Raw genomic sequence first — 16,218 nt, forward strand, 5'->3', positions numbered from 1 at the left:
CACAGAGGTCTTCTCTGCGGGGTGAGGTGCAGCTGTTTTGAGGCTGCTGCAAAGACACCTGGAGGTCTTTTCCCCATGTGAGACTGCTGCTGGTGCCACCAAAGCCATTGCTGTTCCATGGAGGTCACCTGGAGCTCTTCCCTCTGGGTGCCACTGAAACTGCAGCTACAGTTGCCACCACCACTACTGCTGACACCACTGATGATTACAGCTTCTGCTGACCTCCTGCCTGCTTCCATTGACCTCTGCCACTACCACTGCCACAGCTGCCCAGAGGTCCACTGCCAGGAAGACTGAAGTTTGGTTGCACGTGGCCACATCCATTTTAAGACACCAACCAGAGCCTGGGGTTTGGGGCGCCAGTGGTTTTGCTGCCACTGCCATCTTGAGGTGCAGTAGCCACTCTCTGGAGATACCATCCAGGACCTGGAAGCTCAGTGTCTGGGTGCCCACCAGATTTGCTGCACCTAGGGTCTTCGAGTGGGCATGTGGGTTGCCAGCATCTACTTGTCTCTCAGGGTTGCTCATTCCAGGTGCTCTCCCTCCAAATTCCAGTGGCATTGAGACCTTGGGATGGCAATGTGGTAGGACTCAGGGAAACTGAGGCCCAGAATGGTGGGATAGTGACTGGGTCTGCCAGGGTCTAACTGGGTCAAACAGTCTTGTGGAAAGTCAGAGACAGGGCTGAGAAGATTTTGAACATAGGCACAGAGAGTTGTTCAGTTTTCCACCAAGGTTTATTTTATATTTATTTTCTTCTTCTCTGGCATCTCCGGCATATTGGAGCAGGGTGTTTTTTGTGCATCAGTTTGTTGAGGACAGTGATATATCCATGGTGTTTTTCAGTTCTGCTGTATATTCTTAAATTTTTAATTGGTTTCTCTTTATATGTTTTCTTTCTCTTGCTCGCCTGTCTTCCTGGATTCCCATTCTACCTTTTCTCTACCCAACAGTCAATCTCTGTTGGTTTCTCTTCCATGTTTCCTGTGGATTTTTGCTTCTGGCTGCTCTTTCTCCTTCATGACCACCATGTCCTGACTGTTTCACTTCTTTCTATGTCCACTATTTAAGATTGCAAATCAGGCAAATTTTCTGATTTTATTGTGGAGAGACATTGAACTCATCATTGCTGTTTATAGTGAGAGGGCACTGGACACCTTGGTGAGAGCTATTAGATTTGAGGCTCTATATTGTTTGCACTGGGTGCTAAGGATATTGGTCTCCCTCATAAAAGTGGGAGAGTGAAACTCTTCAGGGACAATATAAGTCTATGGGGTACAATGTGTACTGCCTCAGATTCACAAAACTAGATGGGAAAACACACAAGCAATGTGAAAAAACAAGGGAACAAAATGCCACAAACAAACCAAGATGCCCCAATAAGAAAGTTCACTTATAACACAGTAAAAGAAATATCCAAGAAGGAGTTTAGAAATATACATATTTAATCTGATCTTTGAAATAAAGAATAGTATAGAGCGTGAAATCAAAGAGAACATACAGGAAGTGAAAGATCGCTTCTATAAAGAGTTGGACATTGTGAAAAATAATAGAACAAATCTTTGAAATGAAGGAGTCAATAAATCAAATTATAAATTCAATGGAAAGCATCACCAACAGACTAGACCATTTGGAACACAGAACCTCAGACAATGAAGAAAAAATATTTAATATTGAAAATAAAGTTTACAATGCAGAGAAGATGGCAATAATCTATGATCTATGAACAGAACCTCCAAGAATTATGGGATAACATGAAAATTCAAATTTAAGAACTACCATAGCTCAGTCAGTACAGTGCTTGCCTTGCAAGCACAAGGCCCTGGGTTGGAACCCCAGCACACACACACACACACACACACACACACAAAAAAAAAAACTATCAAGATAGATGAAGGAGCAGAAATACAAACCAAAGTTATGAACAATCTTTTCAATGACATAATATGAGAAAATTTCCCAAGTCTAAAGAATAAAATGGAAAATCAAATACAGGAAGATTACAGGACCCCAAATGTACGAAATTAGATCAGACACACATCAAGACACATTATAATGAAAATGACTAAAATACAGAAAAAGGATAAAATCTTAAAGGTCATGACAGAAAAAAAAAATTATATATAGGAGAAAACCAATTCAGATCTCAACTGATTTCTCAACCCAGATCCTCATAGCCAGGAGGTCGTGAACAACATATTTCAAGCTCTGAAATAAAATGGATGCCAACCTAGAATTTTATATCCAGCAAAATTAAGTTTCAGAATTTTATACCCAGCAAAATTAAGTTTTGTTCTGTGATAAACAAAAGTTAAAAGAATTCACAATGAGAAAGCCTGCACTACAGAAAAGTCTCAACAAAATATTCCATGAGGATAAAGTGAAGAAAAAAGTGAAAATCAGCAAAGGGAGGAACTACACTAAAGGAATAATCAAAGGAGAAAACAAATCATGTTAAAGTCAGAAATAAACAAAAAATGGCCAGGAATACAAGTCATATCTCAGTAATAGCCATGAATGTTAATGGTTTAAACTCTTCAAAAGAAAGAGAATTGCAGATGGGATTAAAAAACAAGACCCAACAACATGCTGTCTCCAAGAGACTACCCTCATAGGCAAAGACATTCACACCCTGAAGGTGAAAGGATGGGGAAAAACATATCACACTTATGGGTTATGTATACAGGAGGGGTTTCCATCCTATCAAAGAGGAATTCAAGCCAAAGTTAATCAGAAGGGACAAAAAAGGTCATTTCATTCTATTGAAGGGAATTACACATCAAAAGACATAACAATTGAAAATATTTATGCCCCAACAAATGAAGCATGTGTGCACATCAAACAAACCCTTCTCAATTTCAAACATCAAATAGACTACAACACAGTAACACTAGGTGACATTAGCACACCTCTCTTTCTACTGGACAGATCTTCTAAACAAAAACTAGTAAAGAAACTGTACAACTAAAAAATATAATCAATAATTTAGATTTAATAGACATATATAGAATATTTCATACATAAATGAGCAAATACAATTTTTTATTCAGCAGCAAAATGACCCTTCTCCAAAATACTCAATATCGTATACCACAAAGCAACTCTTAGTAAATACAAAAAAGTGAAGATAATACCCTGCATTCTATCAGAGCATAATAGACTGAAATCAGAAATGAATGATACAATATAAAATTCAATCTACTCTAACTTGCGGAGACTAAATAATACATTATTGAATGATGAATGGATAATAGAAGATGAAGGATGAAATGAGAGAATACTTAGAGGTAATTGAGAATACCACTAAAACATGCAAAATCTCTGGGACACTATGAAGGTAGTATGAAGAGGAAAGGTCATTGCATTGAGTACATATATTAAAAGGATAAAAAGTTAACACCTACTTAACATTACATCTTAAAACCCCTAGAAAAAGAAGAACAAATCAACATCAAAAGCAGCAGAAGACAGGAAATAATTAAAATAAGAATGAGCTCAATGAAATTGAAGCAAAAGAAACAATTGAAAACATTGACAAAACAAAAATTTGGTTCTTTGAAAAAATAAATGAAATTGATAAAACCCTAGCCACACTAAAGAAGAGAGAAAATAAAAACTGCTAAAATATGTGATGAAAAAGGAAATATCACAATGGACACAACTGAAATACAGAATGTAATTAGAAACTATTCTGAAAATTCAGGCTCAAATACAAGAGAATATCTCAAAGACATTGACAAATTTCTAGAGACATCAATCTACCTAAATTGAATCAGAAGGTCATACATGATTTCAACACAGCAAATTCAAGTAATGAAATAGATAACACCATTAAAAGCCTACCAATTAAGAACAGCCCAGGAACAGACAGATTCTCAATCCAGTTCTACAAGACCTTCAAAGAAGAAGGAACAAAAATACTACTCATATTATTCCATGAAATAGGAAAGGAGGGAACCCTTCCAAACTCGTTCTATGAGATATGAGGCTAATATCACCTTGATGCCAAAACCAGTCAAAGACACATCAAGGAAAGAAAACTTCACACCGATATCCATGATGAACATAGATGCAAAAATTCTCAATAAAAGTCTGGCAAATTGCATACAAAATCATATTAAAAACACAGTGCACCCCAACAACTGGGGCTCACCCCAGTGATGCAGGGTTGTTAGAATGCATGGAAATCAATAAATGTAACTCATCATTTCAATAGCTTAAAACAAGAATCATATGATCATCTCAATAGATGCAGAAAAAGCATTTGATAAAATACAGCACCACTTCATGTTCAAAACACTAGAAAACCTAGGGATAGTAGAAACATACCTTAACATTGTAAAATCCATATATGCTGAACCCAAGGTCAACATCATTCTAAATGGAGAAAAATAGAAAACATTCCCTCTAAAAAGTGGAAAAAGGGCTGCCCTCTTTCACTTCTTCTATTCGACATTGTCCTAGAAAATCTAGCCAGAGCAATCAGACAAAATAAAGAATTTAAGGGTAAGCAAATGGGTAAAGAAGAACTCAAATTCTCACTATTTGCCAGTGATATGACTCAATATTTAGAGATCCACAAAATCCATCAAAAAGCTTTCAGAAATAATAAATGAATTCAGCAAAGAAACAGGATATAAAATCAATACCCACAAATCAAACACATTCCTATACATCAGTAATGGATCCACTGAAAGACAAATAAAAAACACTACCCTGCTCACAATCATCTCAAAAATGAAGTAAACTACTGGGGAATCATTCTAATAAAAGAGGAGAAACACATGTACAATTAAAACTACAGAACACTAGAGAAAGAAATTGAAGAAGACCTTAGAAGATAGAAAGGCCTCCCATGCTCCTGGACAGGCAGAATTAATATTGTTAAAATGGCCATAATACCAAAAGTGTTATACAGATTTAATGCAATTCCTATTAAAAATAACAGAATGAATCAAACAACATTGCCCTATGTAAATTTATGATTTAAAAAAATGGAAAAAAAATAAAACTAAATAAATAAAATAAATAAATAAAAAATCCCAATGACATTCTTCATAGAAATAGACAAAGGAATCATGAAGTTCATTTGGGAAAATAAGAGGCCAAAATAGCCAAAGCAATCCTTAACAAGAAAAGTGAAACAGGAGGCATCGCAATACTAGAAACTGAGCTATACTACAGAGCAATAGTAATAAAAACAGCATGGTATAGGCACCAAAACAGACATGTAGAGCAACGGAACAGAAGACACAGAGACAAGCCCACATAATTGCATTTTCTCATACTAGGCAAAGGTGCCACAAACACCCACTGCAGAAAAGATAGCTCATTCAACAGAAGGTGCTGGGGAAACTGGAAAATCACATGTAAAAAAATGAAATTAAACCTCATCATGCACAAAACTCAACTCACTGTGGATCAAAGAATTAGGCATTAGAACAGGGAACCTGAGACTATTAGAAGAAAAAGTAGGCCCAAATCTTTACCACGTTGGCCTAGAATTTGACTTCCTTAATAAGATTCTGATAGCACTTCTGATAGAAGTCAAATCATGAATGGATAAATGGGATGGACTCAAACTAAAACGCTCTTGTCGGCAAAATAAACACTCAATAATGTAATGAAAGAGCCCATATATTGGGAGAAAATCTTTACCACATGCACCACAGATAAAGCATTAATCTCTAGGATATATAATGAACTCAAAAACCTTACCACCATAAAATCAACACAATCAATAAATGGGCTATGAAACTGAACAGACATTTCAAAGAAGAAATACAATCAATCAACAAATATATGAAAAAAATGCTCAACTTCTCTTGCAATTAGAGAAATGCAAATCAAAACTACTCTAAGATATCATCTTACTCCAATCAGAATTGCAATTATGAAGATTAAATTCAACAAGAGGTGTTGGCAAGAATTGTTGGGGGACTGCAGATGGGTGCAATCACTTTGGAGAGCAGTGTGGAGATTCCTAAGAAAATGTGGACTGGAACCACCATTTGACCCAGTTATCCAACTTCTCAGTTTATAACCAAAGGACTTAAAATCAATACAGAAGTGTGACACATTCACATCTATGTTTATAGCAGCTCAATATACCATAGCTAAACTATGGAATCAACCAAGATGCCCCTCAATAGACAAATGGATAAAGAAAATGTGACATGTACATCTATGATGGAATATTACTCGTTTTAAAGAGGAATGAAATGATGGCATTTACTGGTAAATGGATGGAGTCAGACAATATCATTCTAAGTGAAATAAGCCAAACTCAAAAAACCAAAGGCTGGATGTTTTCTCTGATATGCAGAAGCTAATTCACAATAAGTGAGGGTTACATAAGAATAGAGTTACTTTATAGTAGACAGAGGGGAGTGAAGGAAGGGGAAGGGATATGGAGGTAGGAAGGATAATAGAGTGAAACAGACATTATTACCTTATGTGCATGTATGACTGCATGACCGATGTGATCCTACAATATACATAATCAAAAAAATGAGAGATTATACTTCATTTACCTATGATCTATCAAAATGTATAAATGCATTTTACTGTCATGTACCACTAATTAGAACAAATAAAAATAATTAAAAATTTAAAAAAGAAAACTACACAAAATAAAATTCTACAATCATAAAAAAGAGCTGATTCAAGAATAATTTTATGGCTTGAAATGGTTTGCTCTAAAATACTGTAATACATTGCTTTCCCTCAAAGACATATTCTCCAAAGGCCACCTCAAAAATCAGCACAAACTAGGTTTTTTGAAGAAAAGAAATTTGATTTTACCCTCAGGTGTCTGGAGTCTGAGCCCAGTGGCCAGCATGATGGGGCTCCAGGGAGCACTGTCTCTGGAAAACAAGAGGTATCTTCTTACTGTTCCCAATTGTCCACCAGCAGAGAGGGGCTAGAGTCTACAGCTCTTCCTATAAGGACAATAATCCCAATGGACCAGGACCCAAACTTATTACCTCATTCAACCTTAGGTATCTCCATGAAAGTTCTATTTCCACATCCTGTAATATTTGGGGTTGGGTGTCTACATTTGAATTTCATGCACACAAATATTTTGTGGATTTTTTTTTTACCTGAAAATGGAGGGGGGCATATACCTTAGGTAGAGCCAGATTTCACAATATATTGTGCTTTCACAGTAGATGGAAAAATCTTTGCAAAATGCAGTCTTTTTCTTGATTAATATAAATGCAGTTTAATGAGGAACAATGAAGAAATATTGTTAGGGTTACTACATATTTTCAAGACAGTACAGAGGCAGAGTGTTATTTAGGATTTAGTATATTCAGTTTGGCTTTATTTTTGGTAAAATTTATTTCCAGGACCAGTTTTCTGTTCAGAGAATGACAGTGTTGAACGTCCCCTTCCTTTTTCCCCTGTTCATACCGAAGCACAGCCTCTCCTCTCTCAGTATTGCCCACAGTGGAAGCCTTCTTACAACTGAAAAACATTGGTGGACACATTATTGTTATCCAAACCCACAGTTCATATCAGGGTTCACTGGGTGTTGTTCATCAGTCATTTTGTGTTTACATGTGTTTTGGGGGTGCTGGCTACTGCCCTCAGGAGTCTTGTACTTGTTGACTATATCTACAACCATCCTTCAATTAAGAGGCATGGCCTCATGTAGTAACTGAGGCTGGTCTGGAACTTGACATCCTCCTGACTCGGGTTCTTACAGGTGTGAGCCTCCACACCCAGCCATTCGCTGGCTTTTGACAAATGAAATGGCAAGTGTACCCCTAGAGTACCAGAGGGAGTGCAACCTCTGCCCTAAGACCCTCTGTGCTGTACCTATGCCCCACCTCTCCCCCTGTTCTGAGGTGTGAATGTTTATAAAAGACTTACATGCTCTTCAGACTCATCCTTGAGAAGGACCCTTGTCCTTCTCTCCTGTGAACATGTGACCTGACATCCATTTGTCTCATTCTGCAGTCACTCTGCCCTCCTTCAATTCCCCTGTGCATGAGATCTTTCCTGCTCCATTATGTTCCCCCATCCGTGCCCTGGGGTCTAATGGGAGGTTCTCCTGGGCAGCACACTGTGGGACTATGGATTCACAAGTCTTCTGGAAACCTGGGTTTTGATTGAACACTTCAGTGTTTTCAATTTTGGATGATTCCTCCAAAGAGCGGAGGGAGTGACTTCTGCCCCTGTATCTCTCAGTGTCACTCAGCTTTCTAGCCCCTCCCTTTCTTCCTAGCTGCCTTCTGTTCAGATTTGCTCATTTTACTTGCAGTGTCCTTGTTGATTCCTTTTCTATTTCCTGTTGTGCATCTCCATGCTAGCCATTTTCTCTGCTGTCAGAATGGAGGTCACAGTGAGCATCTTCATTGATGCTGGTTTAGTCTGGATTGTTACCAGCTCAGTGTCCACAGCCCAAAAACCCTTGAGCCCTAACGGCCCTTCTCCCCTTGTGTGGCCCATGTCCCACAAGGTCCCTCTTTACACCAGGCATCAGATTTGTTCCATTTCAGGCCACACTAATTCCTCCCTCCCTCCCTCCCCTTTCTTCATATGGCAACCCCCCTCCACTACTTCTGTAGCCCTGCCCCTGCTGTCTATTGTGTGTGTAAATTGTCCTTCATAAGAACACAGAAAGGTGGAATAAAAACATGGCCATGAGAGGATGCAAAATTCCATTTGGATTTTGTGTCATAGTTCTTTTAAAGTGTGCTGCCTAAGAAACTGTTTTATGTATCCCCCTAATGACATTTGCCCACTTTACACATTCTAGGCAAGACTTCAGGACTTGGATGTACACCAGTTCTGAGGAAAACAAGACATGATAACCAAAGGCCACATAGGCTCCTCATGGTGCAGGAATCCTATCTGTAATATGAGGAGAGCTCTGGCCATAGACCTGGAGAGGAGAACCAGGAGGCCTGGGAGAGTCACTCCTGAACGTGCAGTGAGCTGCCAGGGGTGTTTCTGATGCCTGGAGAAGCCTCTCCACTGTGATGCCCACTCAGATTAGAATGGGGGTTTTCCTACCTGGATGCAGTTTCTCATGTCTGGGTTGATGTGTGTCTTCTCTCAGTAATTCTCCATGGAAGCAGTGACACCCTTTTCCCTGTGCTGTCTCCCTGGACCTTGCAGAGTCTTTGCCCCACACCTACCTTGAAGTCCTCGTTCTGTTGAAGTCAGGGTTTCACCAGATCCTCAGAATGTCTCACAGGTGATATGTAGGTGGATCCGTGCCTGCTCTTACCACTACTGTGGCATTTGGACCCTCCCCTTGTGACCATGTGATTCTTAGTCTTTGGTCCCCCACTCTACGGTTCACAGTTGAAGTGTTTCTAGCTTTCTGTGTTTCAAATGTGACATCTAACACAGAATGTAGTTTTCCTTTTAATAATCTATTTTTCTTCTACTTGCTTTCACAATCTCTGCTTCCTCCTCCTTCAGTGTCAATCACAGAGCCATGTGGATATGCACCAAGTACCTTCAGCTTAGAAACTGTCCCTCACTGAGTGATTCCCTCCAAAGCTTCTGTGTGTCACTCTGGCTTTATCTCCCTGTCGGCATGTCTGAGATGCCTGCTGGAAGCTCCCCAGCCCTCTCTGCCTTCCTCCCTTCATGATCCCCTTGAGGAGTGAAATTCACCTTTTCCTTGATCTTCCATACTCAATCCAGGTTTCAGCATAGGGCCATGAGCCCTTCAAATACACCCTATTGCCGGGGTCCAGCCCTAGCAGAAGTCCATGGCTTCCACACAGGTAAACGGGGCGCGGGGAGACAGCGTCGGCAATGGATGGAGAATGAAAGACACAGACTGTAGTTCTGGTGCAATCACTCCCACTTTATTCTGGGGAAGGCTGGGTTTATATACATTTTTCTTCAGGCTATAATGGCAGTCTTGTGGTTAATGAAATTAAGGAAGTTTTCCAAAGCATAGGCAGGAATTGTTCTTAACAAGGAACCAAAAGATTATGAGAAAACAGTAACCTTACAAATTATCCTTACCTAACCACAATTGTTTTAAGAATATCTAACTACGTCAATGAGCTAATACAACGTTTATTTCCTTAATATCTAAACTCTATGTGACCTAAGACTATTCTTATTATTCTTGGGGTTAAAGCGATAGACAAGTAATCTCACATGACCATCTCTACTAGGTCCATCTGGTTAATATCTAAATTGCTGAGTTAAGGGCTACAGAAGGGCAGCGGTCGCAATGGTTATTGTGTACCAACGTTTATTATAGGGATGACCTATTCTTTGTAGGAAGGAAGGAATGTTGTGAAACCTTATTCTCTTACCTCACCACCTCACATAAACAAAACCATCGTTAGGATTTAACCAGCTTGTTGGAGACAAAGACAGATCTATATCTATCTTCTCCAGAGGCTTTCAGGGACTCATTGCATGGTTGCAAAATTATTTTTTACTTTGTTAGTGGTAAGGACCCATTGTTTTTCAGATTGTAGGTAATATTTTCTGGAATTTTTGTTGTATTCCCCTCATCCCCTTTAGCAATCCGTTCAGACTGAAATGAGTAATATATTATCAGAAAAACACAGCAGAAAAAACACCATGCTCTGGAGCAAAACATCCGGCAATTCCTTTTAGGATGAGCCTTTGCAAACATCCTCCAGAGGGTCTTTGTCAAGCACTGGATGGAATTCTGGATGCGCCTGCACCCTATGTTTTTTTCCCAATGTCTTTTAAAGTTTTGCAAGCAATACCTGGAAGTGCTGTTGCTTTTCTTTCACAGGGGTATGAGAAACAAGCTGCTCTGTCCAAACCTACAAATTGACCTGAGAGGCAAAGGTTCAGAGACAGGCAGACTTTATCTAATGATGTCTGGCTAGATGGGGTATCTGGAACAAGCTATCTCCCCCAGGCTTTACAATCACCCCTTTATCTCCTAGAATGAAAATTCCCCTCCTCAGTTTTCATTGGTGAGTAATGTGGGGTACACAATCTTTGCCTTGGTTTTATTGTCTCCTGGTGGGTTACTTCAAAAAACCTACTCTTAGTTGTCTCCAGCTCCCTTTGTTCTCTGGTGAGGGTAAAGCCCTTCCAGGATTAAGTGCTTCTGGGCACATATGGAGTTTTTGTCTGTTGTCAGGTCACCCTTTTACCCCCGTCCCTATGGGTGTGTCAACGGGCTTTGAATCTGTCACACTCAGGTATTAAGGGCTAGTAACCCTTGGTTCTATTTCTTCTTCTGCTGGTTATTCTTATATTTTCAAACGTTAATTTTAAGAGTAGATTCTGTATTCTGCAAATGGCTCAGTGTTCTTTCCATTTCTGGTAGTCGACACATGAGCAACATATAAAAATCAGTAGTTTCCTGTTCTCTAATAAAGAATCCTCTGAAGGCTGGGGATATAACTCAGTTGGCAGAGTGCTTGCCTCACAAGCACACATCCCTCCCTGAATTCAATCCCCAGCACCACACACACACACACACACACACATACACATGCACAAAACCCTCTGAGAAACAAATTATAGAAACTATCCTGTTCACAATAACTTCAACCAAAAATTTAATAAAATACTTTGAAATACATCTCACCAAGGAAGTGAAAGATCTCTACAATGAAACCTGTAGAACACCGAGGAAAGAAACTGAAGCATACATAGAAGATGAAAAGACCTCCATGAACTGGGATAGGCAGAATTAACCTTGTCAAAAGCAACATTCAGATTTAGTGCAATCCCCATCAAAATACAAATAACATTTTTCACAGAGGTAGAAAACAGTGTCCTAATATTCATGTGGAATAAGATACCATGAACAGCCAAAGCACTTTTGAGCAAGAAGAGCAATGCTGGAGACATAAAAAAAACCTGATTCCAAGTTATACTACAGAGTTGTGACAAGAACAGCATGGTATTGCATCAAACAGACATGAAGTCCAATGGAGTAGCATAGGAGACACAGAGAAAAACCCACACAGAGGCAACCATCCAGTAATCTGTTGGAGAAAAGGGTCTCCTTAACAAATGGTGTGGGAAAACTGGATATCAATATGTTGAAGAATGAAACTGGGTCCCTATCTTTCACACTGCACAGAAGCCAACCAACGTGGATCAAACTCTTAGGAATTAAACCAGAAGTTCTGCCAGAGGAAACATAGGGTCAACACTCCAACATAATGGCACAGGCTGCAGCTTCATTCACAGGACCCCTGAACTCAAGAAATAAACCACAAAACCATAAGGGGGATGACATCAAATTATAAGCTTCTGTACAGCAAAGGAAGTGATTCAGAACATGACAAGTGAGTCTACAGATTAGGAGAACACCTTTGCCAGATACTCCTCTGGCAGGGGATTAATACAGAATGCATGAAAAACTTAAGAACCCTACCATCAAAAACCAAATGACACAGTCAATAAGTGGGTGAAAGAACTAAACTGGCACTCTCAAAGGAAGAAGTACAAATGGCCAAGAAATACATAAAAAGATGTTCAGTGTCTCCCAGAATCAAGGAAATGCAAACAGAAATCCCATTGTGTTTTCCTCTCACTTCCATCAGAAGGACCATCACGAAGAATACAAATAATATTAAAAGTTGGCAAGGCTGCTGGTGGGACAACAAGTGAGTACAACCACTTTGAACATCAGAGTAGAGGTGCCTCAACAAACTGGGAATGGAAACAGCAAAAGGCCCAGCTCTCCTACTCCTTCATATTTATCTAACAAGTAACATTTGCATACAATAGTGATCGAGGCGCATGGATACCTGTAGCAGTGCAATTCACAACAGCAAATGTAGAACACACCCAGTTGCTCATCAACACATGAGTAGACAATGAAAATGCAATGTACGCACACAGTGTGTTATTCAGTCAAGAAGAATAATGAAATTGAGATATGTTCCAAAAATGGGTGGAACTGGAGAACATCATACTAACTGAAAGAAAGCAGACCTACAAAGTCAAGGCCATGTGTGGTCTCGTGGGAGAACTAAGGGGGGGGGGGGCAAAGAGTGGACACCACAAAATTATAAGGGAGATCAGAGGAAGGACAACAGGGGTGGAGGGCAAGGAGAGAGTTTGGAGGAAGGCATGAACTGTGGATCAGGTTGACCAAAGTATGTGGTGTAAAAGTCCACAAGGAAGCATACAGGATAGTTTGAATACTAGGTAGAAAACATTTATGTTTTATTCAAAGTATAAGTGGAACATGTGATCAAAGTGAAAACAAAGATCACACTGATCTTAATATACCTTTGTTCACAAGGAGTCTTGTAACTCTGAGTGCATTTCACACTGTGGAATATCTGAACTCACACTAGTGCCATTTGAAGTATCAAGGGCAGCATAGGCTTTCTTTTCCCCTATAACTCATTAGGGACCCTGCCCTCTTGCAGACTAAATACTGAGGCATCAGATCAGACATCACTGCCAAGTGGAATCTGAAACTGTCATTATTAAAAAAATGAATTAGAAAAAATCTCTTTTGTTTTTCATCAGCAAACGTGGGCAGATTGTTGAGTAGCAGGATGATAAAACTCCATTGAGTCCTTCCAGTACTGGGATTTTCTTGTGTGCATAAAGTGAATAAAGATTAAATAGCCATCTGCAAAATAAAAGACCACAAAGCAACCTACAAGCAGGAGGATGGTGCTGGGGTTTTTGTGTTCAGGAGATGGCTGGGAGGAGATGGGGGCTGTGGACATGCTGGACCCTCCTGTGGTGTCTGTAGAGGAGACTCACCATGTTCAGGCTGGTGTAGACCACGAGGACCACAAACATCAGATCTCAAACAAGCTTGGGACTAAAAAATGATAATGAAGTGTGTTTTCCAAAATTCCTATTTTGACAGTATGCATGAACATACCCAGGAACAACCAGAGTGAAATTTGTAATGGCTGTGACAAATTTAATGACATGGATGTAGATGAGCATGTTGATAAACCAGAAGAAAAGGAACAAGGGATAAATCCATGTACAGAGCTTCAATTTAAGCCACACCTACTAATTGTTACTAGGACTGATAGTGAGGGCTTGAAATGCACTCAGGAGTGAGGTGGTGAGGACAGAAATATCCAGACTACTCTGTATAAGAACAAAACTGTCTGACAACCTACTCCCATTGTTGAGGCTATATCTGGTGCCAATGTGAACACTATGGTTAAAGCATTGGCCAACAGCAGGTGCATAACTATGGATTTCATGTGCTTCTTCAGATGGGGTGTAACTAAGTAGTTGTACACTTATAACATGAAGAGCAAGGAGTTCCCCCAGGACACCAATGCACACCTGAGAAGTGAGGAAAACCCCAAAGATTGTGTCACTTGGAAACATTTTCTTCCTACAATTATTTTGGAGTGCTACAATTATTTTGGAAACCTGTACAATCCAGGTTTTCATGCATCCTATGCAAGTGCAGTACCACAGACAAACACTCCTATCCCAGGAACATAATCTTAAGTACAGCTTAGAAGTTTAAAGTAGAAAAACTAAGCCTTCAAGAATAAATGAGTAATCACCTACAATTATTTTCAAATGGAGCTTTGCAAGAATGTTGACTGTTCAGGAGAAAAGAATGAAGAAATGTTAAATTCTCTTGAGTCTCAGAGCTGGTTAGAGCATTCCAATGCCTGGACTCCAGAAATTCATGGGAACAACAGAAAAAAAAATCAAATGGAATAAGAAGGTGGAATTCATGCCCCATGACTCATTCTAGGATTCTGTGCAGGGGACGTGAGGCCCATGTGAAAAACAAATGATCAGGTTATAAAACATGTTTTCTTCAGAGCCACAGACTCTGTTTCATCTTCAACTGATATTTCTGTAGTTTCATCTCTCTGAAGAGCATGATCCTTCTAGCAGACAGACTACCCTGCATTCTTGAACCTCTGTCCTGGAGATTTCACAACACACTTCCTTCCTCCAAAAGAATGACTGCTAAACACTAAAGCAACACAGACTTTCCCACCTGTGGACTTTTCATCTCCCTCCCTAGCTATGAGTCAAACAGGAATGACCTCAGATATTTGTGGTCCTCACAGTATGTGCAGAGCTAGGGACATGCAGAGGGTAGAGCCCAAGATTGATGTTCAAAGTTCCCTATGCTCTGGACAAATAACATTACATGAAACATCTGGCAAAACCAGCAGTCATATCATGGTTGGCAGATACAGTCTAACAAAGCTTCCCTCTATCCCAAGGCCTGAAATATGTGCACAATCCATCCTTTTGTCTGAATATTTCTGTGTGCTTCCACTGGAAATAAAATTAGTTGATTCACGAATGTAAGTGCAGCACACATGATATGACATTCCTGTAGGTTAAAAAAGAAATGCTGAGGTTAATATCTCAAGGATATTTCTTGGATCTGGAGTTTATTTCACTATTTTGTTTGCATGGGGATACTTTATTCCACTGACCCAGTTGCTCCTTCACCTGAACCATAGACTTTCATTCCCTCCTGGACCTCTGGTCAATTCCACACTGAGTGGCTCCACACTGAGCTTGTCCATGACAACACTCTCAGGTTGTTCCAGGTGGCACTATGACCACAATCTCTGTTTTAGTATGATCTGTATTGCAATGATCCCACCCTCATTATCCTGTTAATGGAGCAGCACTCAAAGTATTTATTGAGCACCCACAGTGTTGGTGTCTGTTCCTCCACAGGTTCATTTGTGGCTTCCACCAATTATGCAATTGAGGTTTATGAGTTACAATTGTTTGAAATCATGAGGGTTGACATATTTGACCCTGGTGACCCTAATTTTTAAAGTGCATTCTGTCTTGGACATGTGATCTGAGGTTTTAAACTTAAACCTCAAATATTTTGATCATTTGTAATTTTCCAGTTTTACTAAAGTATAGCCTGCTCCCCCCTCTCCCTACCTTAGTGTTAGCCAGAGATCCTTCTTCAGCCATCTTCTCTCCTTCCCAGGACACCTGCCCTTAGCAATCCTTCATAAGTTGATCATCCATACCTATTCTCAATATTCCCTTCAGTATTAATGGAGGTCAGATTCCCTCCTTGCGGGTGGGAGACCAGGCATGATTCCCACGCTCTCATCAGGACATGAAATCCCCAAGTCTGCACAGCCTGGATGGATGAGCAGGATCAGTCTCACTGCAGGTGAGCAGAGCAAAGGGGACCACTGCAGTGAGGAGAACATCCTGGGGCCTGAGGAGGTTCACACACACCACTCTTGATCTCCCAGGAGGAAAAATAAACAGGGAAATGCATGAACATCAGCC

The 16,218-nt window shown here is 39.9% G+C and overlaps 1 protein-coding gene, 1 long non-coding RNA gene and 1 pseudogene across 3 annotated transcripts in view; 1 reads left to right on the plus strand and 2 right to left on the minus strand.

Moving 5' to 3' along the window:
• The window catches only part of LOC306648945, a 440,075-nt gene that overhangs the window by 229,803 nt on the left and 194,054 nt on the right, over positions 1–16,218 (plus strand). The gene's annotated exons all lie outside the window — the stretch shown is intronic.
• The window catches only part of LOC306648937 (vomeronasal type-1 receptor 4-like), an 85,809-nt gene that overhangs the window by 2,014 nt on the left and 67,577 nt on the right, over positions 1–16,218 (minus strand). The window lies entirely within an intron of this gene.
• LOC306647710 lies at positions 13,464–14,301 on the minus strand (annotated as a pseudogene). The gene is made up of 2 exons: positions 14,085–14,301; positions 13,464–13,754 (listed from the first exon to the last, which is right to left on the minus strand). The product of its transcript is annotated as an uncharacterized misc_RNA (transcript).

Source organism: Sciurus vulgaris (assembly GCF_902686455.1).
Source record: "Sciurus vulgaris genome assembly, chromosome: 17".
Taxonomy (NCBI): domain Eukaryota; kingdom Metazoa; phylum Chordata; class Mammalia; order Rodentia; family Sciuridae; genus Sciurus; species Sciurus vulgaris.